We start from the raw sequence: 12,692 nt of genomic DNA on the forward strand, positions 1-12,692 counted from the left end.
ACTTTACTATATGCAAGGTATCTTGATAACAAATAATTAAATATATGTTGATGGAAAGACCTACATACCTTAAAAAAAGCACGTGGACCATAAAAAATTAGTTATTTGCACCAAAACACATGTGTAACTAGGAAAACATCAATTATTATATGCAAATCTAGCAAGTTAAATAAGTTTTCTCGTCACAGACTCAACAGATAATATGTAGATGCAAAAACCTCTTATCCTTCAACATGACAGGAGCAAACAATAAATAATTAAATTATTTGCACACTACCCTAATTGAAATCTTGTCATGTGTAGATTGGAAAATTAGGGAACCATGCATAGAAACCTAATGTGTGCCCAGAAAAGACATTATATGCAATCTGGATTTTGAGTTCTGTTGTTTAGGAGCATAATCCATGTGAAGAGCACCAGCCAAGCTGTGCATGTGGGGAGAAGTAGCAGAAGGCAGGAGTCACAAAGAGTCGATGCTGGAAGTTAGCAACGGACGATATGGGACGTGCAGTTGTAAATAATAGTAATTTATATAGACCAAATTTATATGCGATTTATGCATTAATTGAGTTGTAGGACCACTTACATGCAGTAATATATCTAATACAGAATTCATATTTCCACAACATTCGTCTATATAAAATCTTAAAATACATTGATCTGCACATACTAGACTGCCACGGAATGATCAGAGAAATTGGATTTTCAGGGGATACTAAATAAAAAAAATATTAAATAAAACAAAATTCAGAGCTATGAATAATCATACTCGGCTACAAGAGCCAAACCCTCCCTCCTATCACTGTATAACACACAATTATTGGTTGTGGGTACTCACAATCAAAATATCTGCATCAGTATATTTAGAGGGTTTGAAGGTGGCTTCGGCTGTGGCGCCACCTAATAATAAGAGTCAAAACCAAATTATCCACCAGTCATGATTCACTATACAAAATAAAATGAATAAAGTCTATGTCATAAACCCATGTATGAGCAGCAAGGTTAAAATAAAATACAGATGCACCTATAATAATCACACAGAGTGGTGAGCCTGGAATAGACTTACCAACTAAAAAAAGTGTCAAGCATGCATACCTGCATTTGCAGAACAAAAATAAACTTTATTTTAGATTGCAACAAATATATTTCTCATAATAGCTATGTTTCAGACATCACTTCATACCATAATATTTAAGATGGATTTAACCATACATTTCTAACAGCATTTAAGATGGTTGTTTCTCATAATATGTGATCAGTTTCCAATACATTTGTAATGCTAATCGAAACTACAGACCTCCGAGGTATTAGTTAGCAGGAAGCTGCATACACTATTATGAAAGGGACATTTCACTCAAAAGTGAATTGATGCTTAGCTACAGTCGCTACTACCTGAGATAAGAGCAAAGCTACTGATGTGTTGCTGTCCACCTGCTTTTGCACAAGAACTGAGCTGATGCTAGAAATCGATAAACAAAGGACCTCCCATCCCATGGTACTCTTCTGAACTGCTGAAAACTTCAAGCAAATAGAAGGTAGGACGGATAACTCAAATTATGTATGTATAGTTTTATTTCTAACTTGAGCACTAGTGATCACTCAGCAAAAAAAAGAACAGATAACTCAAATTGACAGTTGTGCATATTCTAGCATGATTTTCTTTTTGGACATCTAACCAATCAAACAGCATGATGACTAGCTTCCATGATGGGTGAGGCTAGAGGCTAGGTTTTACCCAAACATGGCAATAGACCACTAAAATGTGGTATTAATGTGTTTATGTAATCCTGCTTTAACCACTGCATGAGCATAGCAACTATTGTTCACATAAGCATATATCTCAGATTTGTCAATAGTTCTAGAGTGCATTACTGTTCAACCCTTTTGTATCTATAATCTCTCTTGATTACCTCGTATGCTAAGGTTTAGATAAAAAAACAATATGTGGATAGATTGTTTACACCAAGTGTTGGTAACCAAATCATTTCTCGATGGGATTGTTGACTTACTATGCTAGCATTGCAGATTACTAGATTGAGAAACAGACATCCCTTGGTTATTTCTAAACAAGAATTTAGGTTAGTATAAAAGTTTTCCCAACACTTAATTGCTTTAGAAAATATGGTTCTGATAAATTTTAGTTGCATCGATCTGAATAGTAAATATATTTAGTCACAACTTTGATGCTTAATCTTTTCTTATTTATCATTTTGGGTTTTGTTACTGGTAAGAAGAGAGATCAAGCGCACTATATATAGAACAACTGAATATATCTGAACAGTAATATCGACGTCCCTCTAGTAATTAGCCATTTCTATTTTTTTTGTTGCACCAATAAATTAACTATTCAGATGTGATGATTTTAGGAATGATGTACATGCTATGCTTACTACAATTCAACGAACTTCAAATTATTTTGTTCGAAGTTGCACATGCTATGCTTACAACAATTCAACAAACTTCAAACTAGAGAAAAAAACAGGACCAAAATAGTCCATGAACATGAGCTTTATACTGTGATTTTTTATACAATCCTAGCAGTAGCAGCAACAATGCTCACTTTAAATAAGAGCAATGGAGGGGGAAGAATGGAGGCAAAGAGTAAGGATTAAGGAAGGAGCAGTGACTGGTCGCATACCATCCAAGGCTCAGGGGCGAGCGGGAGGAAGAGCATCTGGAAGACGAGGTGGCTTTGAGGGAGTGGAAGGCGGTGAAGCAGGTGATGCTGCCGTGTTTCTCGGTGACCGCCTAACCGACAGCTAGGCATCATGCAGGTCGAGCCACGTGAGGTCGCCGACGTCCTCCAGGTACCACGCTGTAGGGTCAAGATGGCGGACTAGAGAGGGGATGAATAGTCCTTTCTAAAATTAATCGTGTCTGCTAACCAAAACAAATGCGGAATTAAAACTATCGGTCTAGCCAAGACTACACCCTTTTATTTATGTTCTCTAGCACCTTCCAAAGATACTAATTAAGCAACAAAGGTGCCAGGCTAGCTAGAGCTCACCTAACCAATTCTAGAAGCAAGGTCACATAAACCTATGCCACTAGTACTTCAAGCAACAAGGGAGCTCCTACACAAGCTAGTAAGCAAAAGCACAAAGCCACCTAAGCTCACAAGCAGTGCTTAATAACAAGGCAACCAATGCCAAATTAGAGAGCGCAATTACTTAGCTACACAAACTAAGCAATGTGACTAACAAGGTCACACAAACCAAATTAGCCACGCAAGGAAGCTCCTTCTATGCTACACAATCAAGAAGGTAACTAGTAAGCTACACAAGCTAACCAATTATAAGAGCAACTACACAAGCACAATGTATGCAAAAGTAAATACAAGCTTGTGTAACGAGGATGCAAACCAACGGGAAGAACAAGGTTGACATGGTAATTTTTCTCCCGAGGTTCATGTGTTTGCCAACATGCTAGTCCCCGTTGTGTCGACCGCTCACTTGATGGTTCGGTGGCTAATTGGCATCACCCGCCAAGCCCGCAAGTTGGGCACCACAAGAACCTACCCCAAAAGTGAGGGTAGCTCAATGACACGCTCAACTAGAGTTGCTCTTTGTGGCTCCCGCGGGGCGAGCACAATGCCCCTCACAAAGCTCTTCTCTAGAGCACCACACAAGCTTCTTACGGGCTTCGACGGAGACCACCACCAAGTCGTCTAGGAGGTGGCAACCTCCAAGAGTAACAAGCACCACCGGCTTGGAACTCAATCACTTAGTGCCACTCAATGTAACCTCATGATGCAATCACACTAGAATCGCTCTCTCACATAATCGAATGATCACTATTAAGTATATGTGAGATGGAGAGCTCCCAAGCACTCACAAGCATGGACACAAAGTCCCTCGAGGTGCTCAGCACCAGCCATGGCCAAGGCCACCTTCTATTTATAGCCCCATGGGCTAAACTAGCCGTTACCCCTTCACTAGGCAAAACTCGAGATGACCGGACGCTCCGATCGTATCGACCGGACGCAGAACCTCAGTGTCTGGTCAACATATGCTCGCCACGTGTCGCCTCCATTCAACCTCAGTCACTTGATCTCAATGGTCAAGTGATGACCGAACGCAGCGGCTTAAACTGACCGGACGCAGCAACCCCAGCGTATGGTCATTTCTAGTAAGGTACCAGTCACGACCGGATGCGTCCGGTCGGTCACGATTGGATGCAGCGTCAGCGTCCGGTCCTTCTCCAACTTTTCTGTGTCACCTATGTCATCGTACGTCAGCCTGACCGAACACAGGACCCTAGCGTCCGGTCACCATGTGACCAGCGTCTGGTCCACTCTGTGAGACCCTGTTTTTTCTGTATAGGGCGTCGGTGGCACCGTCAGACTGTCCGCACTCTACAGGCGGACACTCCGCCGGTGGAGTTCCGAACCCTTCTCACTTTCGTTCCATCACCGAGTTGATCCACATCAACTCCAACTTCTTCTCCTTTGCAAATATGCCATCACCACCAAGTGTACACCACCATGTGTATGTGTGTTTGCATTTTCACAATTATTTTCCAAAGGATTAGCCACTCAACTTGCCATGCCACTCAATCCTAGCGACGATGCAAAGTTAGATCACTTGAGTGGCACTAGATAACCGATATGCAAACACGTTTGCCCCTCTTAATAGTACGACTAACTATCCTAAACTCGATCATAAACTTCTCTACACACCTATGGCCAGTGAAATGAAATGCCCTAGGTTATACCTTTGCCTTATGCATTCCATTCCATCTCCTCCAATGTCGATGTAACACATGCACCAACACAATCAACAATGATATGATCCACTTCATATCATCACGTGATCATATTGGTTCATCGATCTTGACTTCACTTGCTTTTCACCGTTGCCTTCGTCCATCGGCGCCAAGTCTTGTTTAAGCTTCACCGCCACGCGGTCCATCGCTCCAAAGCCTCCAACTTGCCCTTCACGCTTGCAACCGGTCCATCAAGCCAAGTCTTGTCTTGATCTTCTCCACCTTGATCACATGACTCAATGTCATGTCTCATTTGCAATGAGCTCCTTCATCATCACATGTGTGAGCTTTGCAACATCTCTAAGCCATTTTCACCTTCATGGCATATATTGCTCACACACATGTACCTGTGGACTAATCACCTGTGTATCTCACATAAACATAATTAGTCCACCTAGGTTGTCACTCAATGACCAAAACCACACAAGGACCTTTCACACGCCCGCTTAGATCTCATCGCCGCTGCCCGTAGGAAGATGAGCGGTTCCTAGGGGCACTCCACCATCGCATGCTGCTCAACGGAGAAGGGACAGTGGTGGGAAGGTGAAGGAGAGTGAGCCTCGTCCACCGAGAGGTGGTGGGGATCACACTCCAGTGGGGTTAGGGCAGCGGTGGTGGGGCTGGGGTGAGGTACGGCGACGGCGGGGCTAGGAGTGTGGACGGGCGGTGCCGGTGGAGGGAAGGAAGGAGGAGTCTGAGCGGAGGGGCTATAACACCCCTAGTGTTACGAGCTTATTTAGCACCGAGATTTAGGCCTAATAGGATTTACCGAAACGAGTTTCTTGGATTTTAAAAATTTTAACTTAGGTTTAAAAGTATCACTCATGGCGAGTTATATTGAACTAAGTACTTGAGTAGTTTTTGGATGTAGTTCAAAACTAAAAGTTATAATTTTCTAAGTCGGAAATGATAGACAATGACGTATTAGTATTTAAATTCTAGCTAATTTTCTTGAACGCTAACTTTATATTCTTGCATCGCTAGTTGCATCATGGTGAGTACTTTAGCGTGGAGTGGTTCGTAGAATGGTCTGATGTAGTGGGGTTATCCCAAGATTTTTTCGGAACTCGTTAGAACACGCGAAGAACCACGTTCGGTGTTCTGTTCATGAATCGGCGTGCTGCACAATGAACTCATCTTGGGCTTCTCGTATCTTTTTCCCTAGTTGCTCTTAGGTCGCGCCGAGTGCTTTCCTAGCTAGCTGGTGGCGTAGACTTTGGATTAGTGAGGTTGGTCGAACCTTAACTGCTCTAGTTGGCAGCCTTGGCATCGCTTTTAAAAGCATGCACGACACTGGTTTTGGCCGTGATCACCACGTGTCTCAGCGCGTTCTGCCGTGTCTGGTCGCACCGTGGCCTAGCTTCTGGCTGGGCACCTAGCCGAACCTAGCCACCATCGCTGCGCTACCATCACCAATCGACTGGTCACCCTCCTACCATGCCTTGCCCCGCTGCCCCCTGGTCAGCCTTGTGGCCATCGACTGCACGTCGGGCCCAATAGTGTCGTGGCCGCTCCCTGCTGTGCGCGAGCGGTAGCCGACCGGGGTGCTGCTCACTCGCATCGGCATAGGTCTGCACCCTTGCCCTCTTGTCACCTTGGCCTCTATAGAGCTTGTCCTTGCTACACGAACCGCCTCGACGTCGTCATGTTGCCTACCGCTGCACTGTTGCACTTGACAGCGCGCATGCACAACTTTTTGGTGCTATCTGTGCTAATCGATGCGCCTTGCCAGCCACGTTGTGCCACGTGCGCCCTACCCCCATGCCCTGATCACTCGATTAGTCAGCTCGCCAACTCGCCCCGCTCAGAGCTTTTAAATCGTTTCGCCGTCGCTAGCCACCATGACTGCCCCTCCCTCTCCTCCAAATTCATCATGTATGAAGCGCCTCCCTCCAATTCCTTGCACTCATCGGTGCCTAAGGTCCATAGCTTGCCACTGCATTCAACTGTGGTGGGAATCGTCCACCAGAGGGCACGCACGTAGCGTCGTCGTCGTCGCCAGTCAGCTTGCCGCTGGAACAGATCATGGTTGGGGGCAAGGTCTTAACCGTTGGTAATGGTTTGATTAATGGCACCAGTAGTCGTAATTTGATCCCCTCTACCAGGTGCTCACCCTTCTTCGGCCAAGTTTCTCATCGGCGACACGGTGGTGTGGCCATGTCCGCCTTGGAGCGCCGCTGCTCTGGTCGCTCGCACGTGGCCGGGCCTGCTCAAAGGTCCTTCACTTCAACCGTCTTCTCAGCGTGGACCACGATGAGTCCTTGCTGCTTTCCCACTGCCTCTATCTCTCCGTTAACAGCCTAGGATGCCGGCGTGCTCGCGCCACCATGGCGGATGCCCCGGCAACGCGGACAGGGCGCCGTGACTATTGTTTAGCTCCTAGCCACCGTCTTGGGGCTCATCTAGGCCCTGTGGCGTGCGTCAACCTATTTGGGTAGCCGGTGCTTCGCTCTGCTGACTGGCGTGGGTGCGCTGTGTCGACCAGAGCCGCGCTGCCACGCGTAGAGCGTCGAGGGCCGACCTTGTGAGAAGGTGAGGATAGGGAGGGTACGCAATGAAAAACGGGTCCCTTGTATAACAGTGCGCGGAGTCATCACATAATAACCGCGTAGTATGGGGACTTTTCTGCAAAAATTGTCGGCGCTCACATGGGCTCCGCGTCACGGGCCGCTTATTGGTCTGGCCTGCTACGCGCGTGTTCGTTCGGCGCGGGCCGTGGGAGCCGCTGGGGCCGCCTGCATTGGACCGCCACATCTCGCTGGGCTAGCAGCTACACGCTTAGCTGTCTCCACATGGGCCATGGGAGCTGCTGGGCCAAAATGAGTTGCCTTTGGCCCTTTCCGTTATCTAAATGTTTTTCTAATATAGGTTTCTAGTTAACTTGTAAAATCAATATAAAATTATGTAGTTGTCCAAAAATTATGAAACTAATTTTGTTAGTCTTCTAAAATTATGATCTACCTATTAGTATATTTTGTTCACATAGTTTGATAATATTCTTGGAAGCTATATAATTAATTTAAGGTACTTAATATTGTAAGAATATAAACTTGTTGGAATTGTTGTGATAAATTGGTAATATGGTTGAACCTTAAATTTGTACAGTAGGCTCCGAGAAATATTAGGTACACACTGTAATTTTTGTAGCTCCAGAATAATTAGTTTGCTAAATAGATAATGATGACCTATTTTGAATAAAGATTAAATAGATAGAATGAAATAAAGAAACACCTTGGGTTTTATATAACTAAAACATTCGTTGGGAAACAACGCCTTATTCACCAACATGGATATATAGCCTAAGTACGAACATCGTTAGAGCGAGCGCGTTAGCTTGTGAGGCGTGATCGGGTTTCTAAGCATTTTGGCTGTCGTTGATTATTTACATCTATGCATTTGCATCAATGCATATCATATAGGTACAATGATGGAACAACGGATCAATTGAAGGATGATTGGAAATCCAGAGATGGTGTAATGGTATTCTCTCCAGGAGATGATGCAATGGGCTTTCTATTCAGATGATGGTGGATGATCTGAAGATGCAAATACTAACTTTTTGTTATATTTTATCCAGACAAGCCCCGGTGCATAATCCCTACTTTTCTACAGTTTAAATTATAATTGTGCATTAAGTTTTAAGGAGTTGGTTGAAACCTACTTGCATATAATTATCTTTATCCTATGAGTCTTACTCGTATGACAAGATCGTATAGATTGCTATGCTACAGGACTTCCGTAGAAGTCGAGTGATGGCTGTCACTCGTGAGAGATAGGAAATAGACTATTGTATTATTATCACTTGGAAAATATAAAAATTGTGGAAAGGAAAATGGTGACCGGACAGGGATATGGTTTAGGTATTGGTGGGTGTAAGAGGTTGTGTCGCCGTGGACGCGGGGCATGGCTTGGTTACTATCGATAGAATATGCTCGGTAGTCCACCGAGGGGTATCCCACGATGGTAGATTTGTCGGTGGGGATGCGCGTAGTCAGGAACCAGATGGTGACACAAGGCGTAGAGACAACGATTTAGACAGGTTTAGGCCATCTGATCGACGTAATACCCTACGTCCTGTGTCTTTGGTGTATTGTATTGAATACATGATGTCGAGTATAGGACCCCTGCCTCTCCTTATATACTCTGGAGGGGCAGGGTTATAAGGAAAGTATCCTATTTGGTACTATACAATGTCTTGTGATGCACGCCGAGCAGCGCCGTGCACGCCTTGATCTTATGGGCCGGGCCACCTCCGATGGTGCGGCCCATGTCTTAGGGGCCATACCCCCACAGTTAGTCCCCGAGCCTAACAGTAGGTGACGCAGTCACGTGGTGCCAGGGTCATAAAGTAGAAGACCAGCCAAGCAAGCAGCCAGTCCCTAGGCGTAGCCTCGAGATGAGAACAAGCACATTCACCGCAAGGTGAAGTGTGCCTACTTAGTCCCCGAGCCTACTGGAAGATGAAGAATGAATCTTGTAGCAGGGTCAAAGAAGTATGAAAGCTTGCCGACATTGTCTGACATGCGCATATCAAGACCCCAGACGTGCTGCCCAAGATCAGCACCCTAATCCGAACAGCATGGAGCAGCTTGATAGCACACCGACGAGACGTAGCAAGATCCGAGCAGCAAGGGAGCCCCCGGCGTCGCTGGCGATGACCGAGCACCGAGGAGCGAGGAGTCCCCGGTGTCGCTGGCGATGACCAAGCACCGAGGAGCGAGGAGTCCCCAGCATTGCAGCATTGCTGGCGATGACCGAGCACCGAGGAGCGAGGAGTCCTCGACGTAGGCGGCGATGACCGAGCACCGAGGAGCGAGGAGTCCCCGGCGTCGGCGGTGATGACCGAGCACCGAGGAGCAAGGAGTTCCCGGCGTAGGTGGTGATGACCGAGTGCCGAGGAGTCCCTGGCATTGGCGGTGTTGACCGAGCAACAAGGAGTGAGGAGCGAGGAGTCCCCGACGTAGGCGGCGATGACCGAGCACCGAGGAACGAGGAGTCCCCGGCGTTGCTGGTGATGACCGAGCACCGAGGAGCGAGGAGTCCCCGGTGTCGCTGGCGATGACCGAGCACCGAGGAGCGAGGAGTCCCCGACGTCGCTGGCGATGTCCGAGCACCGAGGAGCGAGGAGTTCCTGGCGTCACTGGCGATGATCGAGCACCGAGGAGCGAGGAGTCCTCGGCGTAGGCGGCGATGTCCGAGCACCGAGGAGCAAGGAGTCTCCGGCGTAGGCGGCGATGTTCGAGCACCGAGGAGTGAGGAGTCCCTGGCGTCGCTGGCGATGACCGAGCACCGAGGAGCGAGGAGTGAGGAGTTCCCGATGTAGGCGGCGATGACCGAGCACCAAGGAGCGAGGAGTCCCCAGCGTCGCTGGCGATGACCGAGCACCGAGGAGTCCCCGGCATTACTAGCGATGACCGAGCACCGAGGAGTCCCCGACGTCGCTGGCGATGTCCAAGCACCGAGGAGCGAGGAGTCCCCGACGTCGCTGGTGATGTCCGAGCACCGAGGAGTGATGAGTCCTCGGCGTCGCTGGCGATGACCGAGCACCGAGGAGCGAGGAGTCCCCGGCGTAGGCGGCAATGTCCGAGCACTGAGGAGCGAGGAGTCCCCGGTGTCGCTGGCGATGACCGAGCATCGAGAAGCGAGGAGTCCTCGGCCTCGCTGGCGATGACCGAGCACCGAGGAGTGAGGAGTCCCCGATGTCGCTGGCGATGTCCGAGCACCGAGGAGCGAGGAGTCCTTGGCGTCGCTGGTGATGACCGAGCATCGAGGAGCGAGGAGTGAGGAGTCCTCGATGTAGGTGGTGATGACCGAGCACCGAGGAGCGAGGAGTCCCCAGCGTCGCTGGCGATCACCGAGCACCGAGGAGCGAGGAGTCCCCGGCGTCGCTGGCGATGTCCGAGCACCGAGGAGCAAGGAGTCTCCGGTGTAGGCGGTGATGTTCGAGCACCGAGGAGTGAGGAGTCCCTGGCGTCGCTGGCGATGACCGAGCACCAAGGAGCGAGGAGTGAGGAGTCCCCGACGTAGGCGGCGATGATCGAGCACCAAGGAGCGAGGAGTCCCTAGCATCGCTGGCGATGACCGAGCACCAAGGAGTGAGGAGTCTCCAGCGTTACTGGCGATGACCGAGCACCGAGGAGCGAGGAGTCCCTAGCGTCGCTGGTGATGTCCGAGCACCAAGGAGAGAGGAGTCTCCGGCATAGGCGGCGATGTTCGAGCACCGAGGAGTCCCCGGCGTAGCTGGCGATGTTTGTGCGGTGAAGTGTGCCCACCTACTCCTTGAGCACAAAGAATCCGAGCGCTGAGGAGTAACCGGCATAGCTGGCGATGAAGCACGAGCGACGAACAGTCCGATCAACTGGTCGGCGATGGAGTCCATGAACTGAGCGGTCCGACCAGTTGATCGGTGGGGAAGCCTGAGCACCAGGTGATTCGATCACCTAGACGATGATCCTGCAATACAAACATGTAGAACGGGTAGTACATGACGCACAAATATATAAACTTTGGAGAAAAATTAGCAATGGTGATGAAACGGCATATGTAGTTCGGCGATCAGTTGGCGTGAAAATATATTTATGTTTAATATAAACCGCCCGAACAGTTAGTGTATAGCTGAGTCTCCAGCCCTAGCTAGCCCATAGTCCATAACGTCGAGCGCGGAGCCCGTGCACGTGTAGGAGGAAAAGGCATGACCAAGGAGCCGCTGCCGACCACCCATAACGCAGAGCGCGGAGCCCGTAGCACGTGTAGGGAGGAGCCAGAGACAGGGCCATCTCTAGAGGCGTCCGAGCATCAACAGGACTGTTCAAGGGTTCGAAAAATCGTTTGGAGAGCAAATATGGACAAAAACAATTTGGAGACATTATGACGATATACGGAGATTGGAGAATATTTAGAAGAATATTAAAACATGACTTAGCTTTAGACATAATGTCTGGTCAGCGGCGTATGGCGTTATCTGGTCGGCGACGTGGGCAGCTCGCTTGCAGCTCGGCGGCGACGAGGGATGTCGGTGAGGGCCACCAAGTAATGATGATGAGACAACGGCGAGGGGCGTCGGCGAAGGATGTCGGCGAGGGCCATCGGTAATGGCCGCCGAGCGGTGAGGACGAGTCGACGGTGAGGGACATCGGCGAAGGATGTCGGCGAAGGCTGCTGAGCGGTGACGACGAGTCGACGGCGAGAGACATCGGCGAAGGATGTCGGCGAAGGCCATCGAGCGGTGATGATGAGTTGATGGTGAGGGACATTGGCAAAGGATGTTGGCAAAGGCCGCCGAGCGGTGACGACGAGTCGACGGCGAGGGATGTCGGCGAAAGATGTCGGCAAAGGCTGCCGAGAGGTGATGACGAGTCGACGGCGAGAGACGTCTGCGAGGGATGTCGGCGAAGGCTGTCGAGGGTAGTGGCGGCGAGTCATCGACGAGGGCTGATGAGGGCAGCGACGGCGAGTGGTCGGCGAGGGCTGACGAGAGCATCGGCGGCGAGTCATCGACGAGGGCCAACCCGAGCAGTGGCGGCTAGTCGTCGATGAGGGCTGACAAGAGCAGTGGCGGCGAGTTGTTGGTGAAGACGACCTCGGAGGTGGTTCCGAGATCGGATCTACTGTCGCAGGGGCTGGTGTAGCAGCGATGAATCATCGTCGTGGACCGGGATGGATCTCCACGAGATTGACGACGAGAATGCGTTGTTGATTTGAGGTCCATCTGGCTCGCCATGGATCAAGCGCACACCCCTACCTGGCGCGCCAACTGTCGACAGAATATGCTCGGCAGTCCACCGAGGGGTATCCCACGATGGTAGATTTGTCGGTGGGGATGCGCGTAATCAGAAACCAGATGGTGACACAAGGCGCAAAGACAACGATTTAGACAGGTTCGGGCCATCTGATCGACGTAATACCCTACGTCCTGTGTCTTTGGTGTA

Source organism: Miscanthus floridulus, chromosome 6, assembly GCF_019320115.1.
Source record: "Miscanthus floridulus cultivar M001 chromosome 6, ASM1932011v1, whole genome shotgun sequence".
NCBI lineage: Eukaryota > Viridiplantae > Streptophyta > Magnoliopsida > Poales > Poaceae > Miscanthus > Miscanthus floridulus.